Consider the following 10,295-nt stretch of genomic DNA (forward strand, 5'->3'; position numbering starts at 1 on the left):
TTTATAGGTTTTTTACGACAATTAGATATATTTATGAATTATGAAACAGGAAAAGGAAGCATAGCACCTGCATTACAGTATATTTAATCATTTTTAATAGGTTTCTTAAAATAGGTTAATTATTTAAAATATGAAACAGTAAATCTAAGCATCGCACAGGTGCATGTACCGTACTGACGTGAGTATAGTCCCACCTTCGAGTAAAGTCCCACCCCCAAATTTTCGATGCTAGGATCATTCATGGTTGACCTAAAAAAAAAAAATTTTAATATGAAAATTGATAATTTGTATTCATGTCATACTCTATTAAGGCCGGTCACACAGTGACGAATAAAGTGAAGCGACAATGCGTTAAGCTGCGAATTGCAATTTTGAATTTACCGCCACACATCGTAGGTTTCCGTTAGTTGTCGCTGACGAATCCGTCAGCGACCGCAGACGGCCGCAATTATTGGTCGGGAAATTTTCAACATGTTGAAAATTTTGTGACGACAAAAAAGTAGTTGTGATTCCGTTCGTTATTCGTCAACGTCCATTGACGAATAACCAACGGCAGGCGACGTCACATCTCGAACCCTAACGACACGTTGCGGCAAGCAACGAAATTGTAACGATCTTGGTGCGACAGTGACTTGCGAATTTTGTCCGGAGAGTGACGGATATTGTTTGCGAGTATCGTTTGCAGTACCTGCGGCATTGAAAGCGGTGGTCAGCGATGGGTTACGATTTTTAAGCGATGGTCAGCGATTTTAAACTTTTTGTAAGATTCATGAAATAGATATATGCATTTGTAGGATTGTAGAAATTAAGCAAGTCTTTTTTATGGTCGTTGACAACGACTACCTGCTAAATTGTGACGACCTCAAAAGCGACTAGAGACGGCTTCCCACGGTATGGAAACGTCAAAGAAATGAGGGTTGCGGTCTCCAACGAAATTTGAACGGAATCACAACTACTTTTTTGTCGTCACAAAATTTTCAACATGTTGAAAATTTCCCGACGAATAATGTCGGCCGTCTGCGGTCGCTGACGGATTCTCAGCGACAACTAACGGCAACTCACGATGAGTGACGGTAAATTCTAATCAAGTCTTTTTGTGCGATGTTTGACGTTTTATTGACGTCAGTTGGATTTCAATAGACTACCGGGCACGATGCAATTTTAAAGTTCATATAAAGAAAATAGTATCAATAATAATAAAAAATATTAATATTTCTGATTATTATTGATATTGATGATAGTATTTTTTATTTCATTATTGATATATTGATATTGATATAATAGTTTGGATTATTATTAATATTGATTTTCATATTTTGATTCCTATTGATATTTATATTAATTTTTTTTATTATTTTTGATATGTGTAAATATTTTTTATTATTATTGATATTGATATTAATATCTTTGATTGTAATATGCCTAATTGATATTGATATTAATATCTTTGATTATAATAATTGATATTGATGTTAATATATTATTGATATAGATATTAAAAGTTTAGATTATTATTTATATTGATTTTACTATTTTTTATTATTACTATTGATATTTATATTGGTTTTTTTATATTATTATTGATATGTGTAATATTTTTGATTATTATTGATATTGATGGTAATATTTTTGATTATTATTGATAAAGATATTAATAGTTTTGATTATTATTGATATGTGTAATATTTTCGAATATTATTGATATGTGTAATATTTTTGATTATTATTGATATTGATGTTAATAATCCTGATTATTATTGATATAGATAATAATTTGGATTATTATTGATATTGATTTTACTATTTTTGATTATTGTTGATATTGATGTTAATATATTTGATTATTATTGATATTGATATTTTTTTGAGTGGATGATCAGAACGTTGTGAAGAGTGGGAGCGCCTAAAGGGGACTATCGACCCGCACACACACAGGCTTTGATGTCGGCTGCTGAGTCACGTCATCATCACCGCAATCCACCGTCAGTTGCCGTTCCTTGCCGCAAGCAAATCCGCTGCCAGCCGTCTCACCTCGTTGCTTGTTGTCGGGCTCCGTCGCGACTTCGTCACTCATCGCCCAGACAACGTCCGGCTTTGGTCGCTACTCCCCGTTCCCTGCCGCACCCTCTCGTCCCTTGCCGTCGTGCTGTCGCTAAAGGTCGTTCCCACTGCGTCACCGAATCTTGTTTTTGCTCTTTTTGTCGTCGCTTTGCCGTCAACATTTTGTGATTTTCACGTTCGTCACCTTTCGTTGCTTATCGTCCGTCACAGTGTGACCGGGCCTTTAATGATTTCAAAATGCATTCAAATTCAATGCATTTTGAAATCATTAATAGAGTATGACATGAATACAATTTTTTTTTTTTTTTTTAGGTCAAGCATGAATGATCCTAGCATTTAGGTCTAGGTCCAGGGACAATACAAAGCCGAAAAAATAAAAAACTTTAAAAAAAAAAAAATTGAGTATAGTCCCACCCCCAATTTTGACAAATGTTCACCCAAAAACGGGGGTGGGACTATACTCGCGTCAGTACGGTAGTTTGTATAATCCACAGTTTAAAAACAACAACTAGACCTATGTGCAAACACAAAAAAGAGGGTATTTAGACCCCAGTGTACTGCAATGTTTGAATAATTTGATCTAAAAACCAGGGACTGTCTTTGAAAATGAGATTAAGAGTTGAAGCCACCCACATTATCGCCACTATCATTTATCGCGATAAATGTTAATGCCGATATCGCGATAAACAAAAAGTGCCAATGAACATACCTTCTGCTAAGCCCAAGCATCCCACACGATGCAATTGTGCAATAATCCAAGCACACATACATGTACATGTATAAACACAAAAATGCTGGCCGGCCAGCGCAACACCCATATACGGCCTGCTATTCCTGGTATTGTCCTCCACTCCATGGAGTCTATGGTTCAAAACCAGAGAGAAAGAGAGCATGGCGCAATGGTTAGGGTACTTGTCTTTAGTGCATGAGGTCCCGGGTTCAATTCCCGGTGGTGGCGATTTGCTGGGATATTGACTTGGAAAAAAAATTGGCAACTTCTGTAGATTAAATTCAGACTTCCGCTCTCCCCATGGTTCATTTAGAATTGGGTAACTGAATCATGAAAGTAATCCGTCCTTCGGAGGGGACATTAAGCCGTCGGTCCTGTGTGCAGAGAGCCATACCTGTACATGTATCTCGCAGCCAGTTTCGAAAAGAGTAGGGTGTTAACCCCTGACTGTTCCAAGCCCGTCCCGGTGTTCAAATCGACCCAATGGAAATAAGCTTCATTCTATTACCCCCACGACCCATTATTCAAAATCCCGCACTGTGATTTGTTGAAACGCGTCACGTGACAGACCATTAATTAGCGATAAAGTGTCAAGGGCAACGAACTTTATGTTCTTCTATCATCACAGCGCACAGCAGAGCACACAGCACACCTGCTTATGTAGGGGAGAATGGAATGCCACGGGTGTGTTACTGTATGTGCATACCTGCTTATAGGGAGAATGGAATGTTAGGTTGTGTTATTGGAATGTGCATATACGCTTTGGCTCTGCGTATCGCTCCACCTTGAGGTAAACAACTTGAAATATTTGGGCAAAAAATTTGATATTATTTTCTCTTTAAATCACACTATTTTGTGGTATTAGCATAGAAATAAAGGGTGCAGCATTATCCTTTACACAAATAATGTGTCCTCGGCAGTAAAAGCGTTTAAATAATGGGTTCGGCTGCGCCTGCGCCCATTATTTACGTTTTACTGCCTCGGACACATTATTTTCGTGTAAAGGATCATGCATTACCCTTTATTTCTTAAATAGAGGCTTTCTTGGGTTATCCAGGGTTGTGAAAACCTGAACAAATCAAATCAAATCAAAAACGATTCATCTTCTTCCTTTTTTCCATCATTCTTCCCATTTCTTTCTCCATAAAAGCAAAAGGGATGTCAGGGGAGGCCTAAAAAGCAGAAAGGGCATTTAATTTGACATGATATCCATACCAAGATTGGTGTAGAAAAAGGCCCAACTGATATACCCAAAGGCGAAAATTCTACTCATGTTTGCGGCACATCCTCATATGCAGCCCTCGAATTAAGGATCTGAAGGGGCATGGCAACTTTTTTAGAGCGTGGCAACTGAAGGGGCATGGCAACTTTTTTACGGCAGTTTGTAATATTTCAAGAGGGCATCATGGCAACTGTTGAAAATTTGAGAAGGGCACCAAGGCAAAGTGAACAAAACACACACAAACAGTCTGACAGATGATTTTATAATGAAGGCGCAGGGCTGGGGCACCGACAGCAACTTCATTAGAGGGCACGGCAAGTGACTGCCTTGGGTGAAGGACATATTTTGAGGGCATTACGGCAGTGGGGATGGGCAGTGGCACCCACGGCAAAATGCCATGGGTGCCATGGGTTAATTCGAGGGCTGCTCATATGGTCATTTGTACTGAATACCCCCCACAACCCCCAGACAAAGTATCTCTATTAACTAAATATTTTTATCAGAGCAATTGATTTCTTAGTTACATACTCCTTACATCACTAGTGTCTAGACCACTCATTCAACTCATCAAGTTACATTGCAAGCAAAGCAATATAAATACCATCACAAATTATCCATGTACTATCAAGTTCATATAATTTAATTATGGGGTAAATGTCTAGTGTATGTTCCTACTGATAAAATGGTTGAAAATTTTCAATTTGTTTGTCAATTACCATACCATACTTGTGTTACGAAATTACAATTGCATATATAGGGGAGACCGGGGCAAGTCCACCCACCCCATGTTTCTGATATCGTGACTGCTGGAAAAGTACAATGATGATGTAATTAGCTGACACACGTCATAGCTAAGTACGGTACCCAAGAAAACAAGACAGTCCGTCACATCTCGCCACAGAAATTATCGTCAAAAAACGTTTTTGAGTCGAGGAAGTTTATCAGGGCGAACTTACCCCACCATAGGGACTTGCCCCAGCACGGGGCAACTCCGCCCTGTCATCGTGATTTTTATTTTCCCTTCTCCTGCCGTTACTGAAAGCTTACAAATATGGTAGTATTTAGCTATAGTATACAGCTTAAAAATGTAAAAACTATAGCCTTCTAACATGAGAATTGCTCTCTCTAGGCGAGATTGAAGAAAATAGGGCGGACACGCCCCGGTCTCCCCTACTTGCCAACATGTGAATTCTGGAAATAGGGACAAAATGTGGACAATAGGGACAAAATGTGAACAAGCGAGCAGAGTCTTGCATGCATCACGGTCGGGGGCGAGTGAATGAATTACCGTGACTGTTGAGTATAGTCCCACCCGCTTTTTGGGTGAACATTTGTCAAATTGGGGGTGGGACTATACTCGAATTTCAAAAAAAAAAAAAAAAAAAAAAAAAAAAAGTTTTTTATTTTTTCGGTTTTGTAGTGTCCCTGGACCTAGACCTAAATGCTAGGATCATTCATGGTTGACCTAAAAAATAAAAAATTCAAGATTGTATTTTTAATATGAAAATTGATCATTTGTATTCATGTCATACTCTATTAATGATTTCAAAATGCATTGAATTTGAATTTTTGAAAATTTGGGGTGGGACTTTACTCGAAGGTGGGACTATACTCGCGTCATACGGTACATACAAATATTGAAAAAAATCAAATTGTCAACACTTTTTGCGAAGAAAAAATATTTTAGCGATTTAGGTCTAGATCCAGGGACACCACAAAACGGACAAAATAAATAACTTTTAATATCAAAATCGGGACAGTTGTCAAGTATGCAATTGCAGTACCGCATTCGACCTATGCATCTCTCCCCTAATGCCCCCTGCGAAATATTGTCCAATCGCCCCTTTTCAATCCACCTGTATTAACTAAATTGTGTTAAATGTCTGATGAATACCTTTTAACAGGCCTGTGAGTGGGGTTTAAAGAAAAAAGCAGAAAATTTACCAAACTACAAATTCAATGCTGTTCATGCGTATTTTTGAAGATTATAAGCTTCTATTTCATTGCATAAATGTGAGCGTCGCTTGACAAAATTACGATATATGGTAGCCAACTAGCCATGATGTATCTTCTCTTAATTCCATATGATTTTTATTAAATCAAATGTCACACTTCTAGATGGATGGTTTGGATAAAAATATCTACCGGACACTCACATATCACCACACAGGGACCGACCAGGGCGCCATTTAACATCATTCCAATGGGCGCAATTCTAAACTATTACACAATGAATACGGACAAGGAATCAAAGAATATGTGACTTTCACTCCACAACATTGCGATGATGTTATGACCTGCATTCCATGACCTTTCAAGCATCGTTCGTCAGCATGGCATTGCCTATCACATTTATGCTGATGACATTCAGCTTTATCTGGCATTTGATCCAAAAACTGATGGAGCTGCCGAATTAGCATTAGCCAAATTGTCGACATGTATGAGTGGATGACAATAAATATGCTCAAGCTCAACAATTCTAAGACTGAGTTTTTTGTTGCGGCATCCTCACATAACTTGAAAAAGCTGCAAGATGTCTCTCTCAAAATTGATGATATAAATATCACCCCATCTTCTACAATCAAAAATTTGGGTGTAGTATTTGACCAAACTATGTCTATGAAGGACCATGTGAAATCTGTTGTTAAAACAGTTAACTTTCATTTGAGGAACATCTATAGAATCAGGAGATATATCACGGTTGAAAGCTGCCACCACCTGGTTCGTTCGCTTATCCTATCCCGCCTGGATTATGCGAACTCGATGTTGTTTGGAATTTCAGCTAAGGACAGAAAAAAGCTGCAAGTACTGCAAAACAGGGCAGCTCGAGTCATTTTTAGATGCAATAGACTTCAGTCCTCAGCACCCCCATGGAGAGAATTACATTGGTTGCCTGTTAATGAGAGGGTTATCTTTAAAGTGCTGCTTTTGACCTTCAAAGGTATCAACAATCTCACACCTGGTTACCTGTCCTCATTACTCATTCAGTACAAACCAAGCAGGGAAAATTTGCGCTCCAGTAGTAATTTTCAACTTCAAGTTTCTCGTACTCGACTGTCAATAGGGGACCACGCCTTCAATGTTGCTGCCTTACGCCTTTGGAACTTGCTCCCCCTCCATATCCGCCTTTCACCCTCAGTCAATATTTTCAAGAAATTGTTAAAAACTCACCTTTTTCCATCTCAATAATGTTTTGTTCCTTATATGCATCCTTGGTATTTGCCTACATTTATTTTATCATTATATTTGCTTTGGGGTTTTTAAAATTGTATTTTATTCATGTTATTATGGTCTATTGATGATTTATCGTGTTGCTTTTTAATAATTATTGTTGTACATGTAAGTGATATTTATTTTTGCTGTATAATTCTATATTATTGTGTTTTTAACCATGTTATTTGCTATTGTACAGCGCTGTGGTAATTTTTGATATAGCGCTCAATAAATGATGTGATATATATATCGTTAATCTTATTTCCCTACATGTAAGATGCCTTGTAGACTAGAGTGTGATGTTTTACAAAATCCACAACCAGCTTGTTAACATCTGGTTCCCTCTGTGTGTTGTTCCTGCATGCTACCTGTCTCACAATAATCATCAATTGAAGTACCAGGTGCAAACTCCATCTACCAAGGGTTACAAGTTTTTCTCACTATCCACGCTCCATACATGTTTGGAACCATCTTCCTCCACCAATTGTCATCCATTCCAAGCAACTCCAGCTGCCTTCAAAGAAGTAGCCCTCATATCAATCAGGGGGATGCTTCCACCACCAGGCAGCAAACTCCTGTAAACCAGTCTTCCAGTTACTGTTTGTTTATAGTGCACCCTCAGTTCATCATTGGATGGTTTACGTTGTAGCTTTGTTTTCTTCACCTTCTTCACTACACACCGCACCATGGCTGTTGATGACACTTTGCACCGTTACATCCTAGTTATAGCTCAAGATGACTTTTAATGATGTCATGCTTCATCTATTTCTACTAGATTTTCGCCATAAATTTGATCACCGATGAGCTTCATATTCAAGGCTAGAGATAGAGAGACCATTGCATTCGATTGCAGTATGACCCACTCGAGAACACACAATCTTCGGTCATTTCTACAGATGCATTTATACTCAATCGCTTTTGTAGAAAACTGAATCGCACGCATGATCAGTGTACAAAGTCGCCATCGTACATTTGTATTAGCTTGCTGAGCATGTGCACAATTTGCTGTTTTTCAAGAGCGATATGTAGGCCTATACATTTGTAGACAGACACCCTCATGTCGCATGGTCGGTCAACGTTCCCTAAGTTACATTACACACATTTGCAGTTGTAAACGACAAGGATTCAGTCTAGCATGAGATGATGAGTAACCCATGAGTATAAACTCAGCTTTACACAATGTACAAAGGCACAAAAGGCTGTGTTCATGTACCGTTACTCAGCCTGTATCATGGCAGAATAGGGCCCGGATATTAATTTCTCTACCAGCACAGAGATACGAACAGTGTTTCACTAGTTTTAGTTTACTCAAAAGATACAGTTGACTCATCAAAATTACTTTCATCCAAATTTCAACATTACAGAATAAATAACATCTGTTGCAAAAAATGTCAATGCTAACCAGCCAAAAAATGATAGCAACATAGACTAGAGTCTAGCATTGAATGCAGAATGCGTAATTATGTGCAAATAGTTCTCAGACTCAAATACAGTTAATTTTTTATTACTTCCGTAGTCTGTGCTTTCTTTGCGCCAAGCGTACACTAGCCTAGCGTAAACACAGAAAAGATTAACAATCACGCTGATTGGCTGATCAATGCTCTTGACAACAAGACGGTTGATCCATTGGTTGTCAGCGCAGCGCGTAGTAGGCGACCTTGTCACTTTTACACGATCGCCGATTACCAGCGCGTACCCGGACCACGGAAGTAATAAAATATTTGCGGTACTGTAAATAACAACAAATTCAACAACATCACTGACCATACATTCATTGCTTGCCTCCTACTCCTATGTAGGACAACCTAGACTTGCTTGCCAGTCCTATATACGCCGTACCTATGTATATTTTGGATGTCAATGGGAAATACACACTTAATGATTTGCGCCGGTTAGAAACTTGAAAAAATTTTTATCAATGTATATAAAAGTGGTACCAACCTTATTGTGCTTGCTAATTTAAGACTCGGTTGAAACAAAATTAAGGATCAAATGCATTTTAGTGTCCAAAAAGGCAAAATTATCGTCAAAATTCTGCCGAAATCGGCACCCTTGCAAAGGGTTCAGAATTCGAATTGGGAACGAAAATATCCGATCTTTGCGATCAAAAACACAAAATTACAACTTTAAACATTGGCAAAAGACATTATTACCAAACAATATAGAATAGAAAATTTGACATCATTTTCTCAAAATATTGAAGAAATTTGCTCACTCGTCTAGACATCGAAAAAGCATAATCCAATTCCCGTTCAAAGCGCGTGGACGTGAGAACCTGAAAGTGCATAATAATCCCGACTAGGACAACCTACAAGAACAGTACATTAAAGTAGTAGATGTTCTGATGTTGACAACCATATCATGACAACAAGGTTTACTATAAATTTCCTGTACACCTGTGATATTGTACACGGCCGGTCAAAACGTCAACATACTTCCTGGTGCATTGAGATTGCAGTAGTGCGCTTGCATTCTGATTTCTAGGTCGTGCATTTATCCATTTACATAGTACAACAGTCATCGAAATTAATTTACATACCGTACGAATGATCCGTCTTATTAAATCCTCCACCGCACTAACACAGGCGGTTACTACACGCTGTAATCTTGCTAACACTTCCCAGCAAAATTACACACACACAGTCAACGAAGAGCAGAATTCGGCTATGCCAACACGTCAGGTTTTCCCGACTTGAGAACATAATTGATTGATTGACTGATGTCTTTTGTTGGTTTCATTGGTTACACACGTCACTTGTTTTTCAAGGAAGTGAGAAGAGAACCACAAGACGAACGGAATCCACTATCGTCTTCATTTTGAGATCTGGCAACACCTGCGGATAGAGCTCAAAGTTTTGGAGGCGCTATTTCAATTCAGTTTTTTAGTCCAGAAGGAATAATCTTGGTTTTTGTTTTTCTTACTAGTAGTACATTATAATTCTTGGTTCTCCTCTGCAAGTTCTTTCATACATTTCTTTCTATCTTTTTATTTATTTATTTATTTATTTATTTATTTATTTATTTATTTATTTATTTATTTATTTATTTATTTATTTATTTATTTTTTTT

The sequence above is a fragment of the Amphiura filiformis genome, chromosome 8 (genome assembly GCF_039555335.1).
Source record: "Amphiura filiformis chromosome 8, Afil_fr2py, whole genome shotgun sequence".
Classification (NCBI taxonomy): Eukaryota; Metazoa; Echinodermata; class Ophiuroidea; order Amphilepidida; family Amphiuridae; genus Amphiura; species Amphiura filiformis.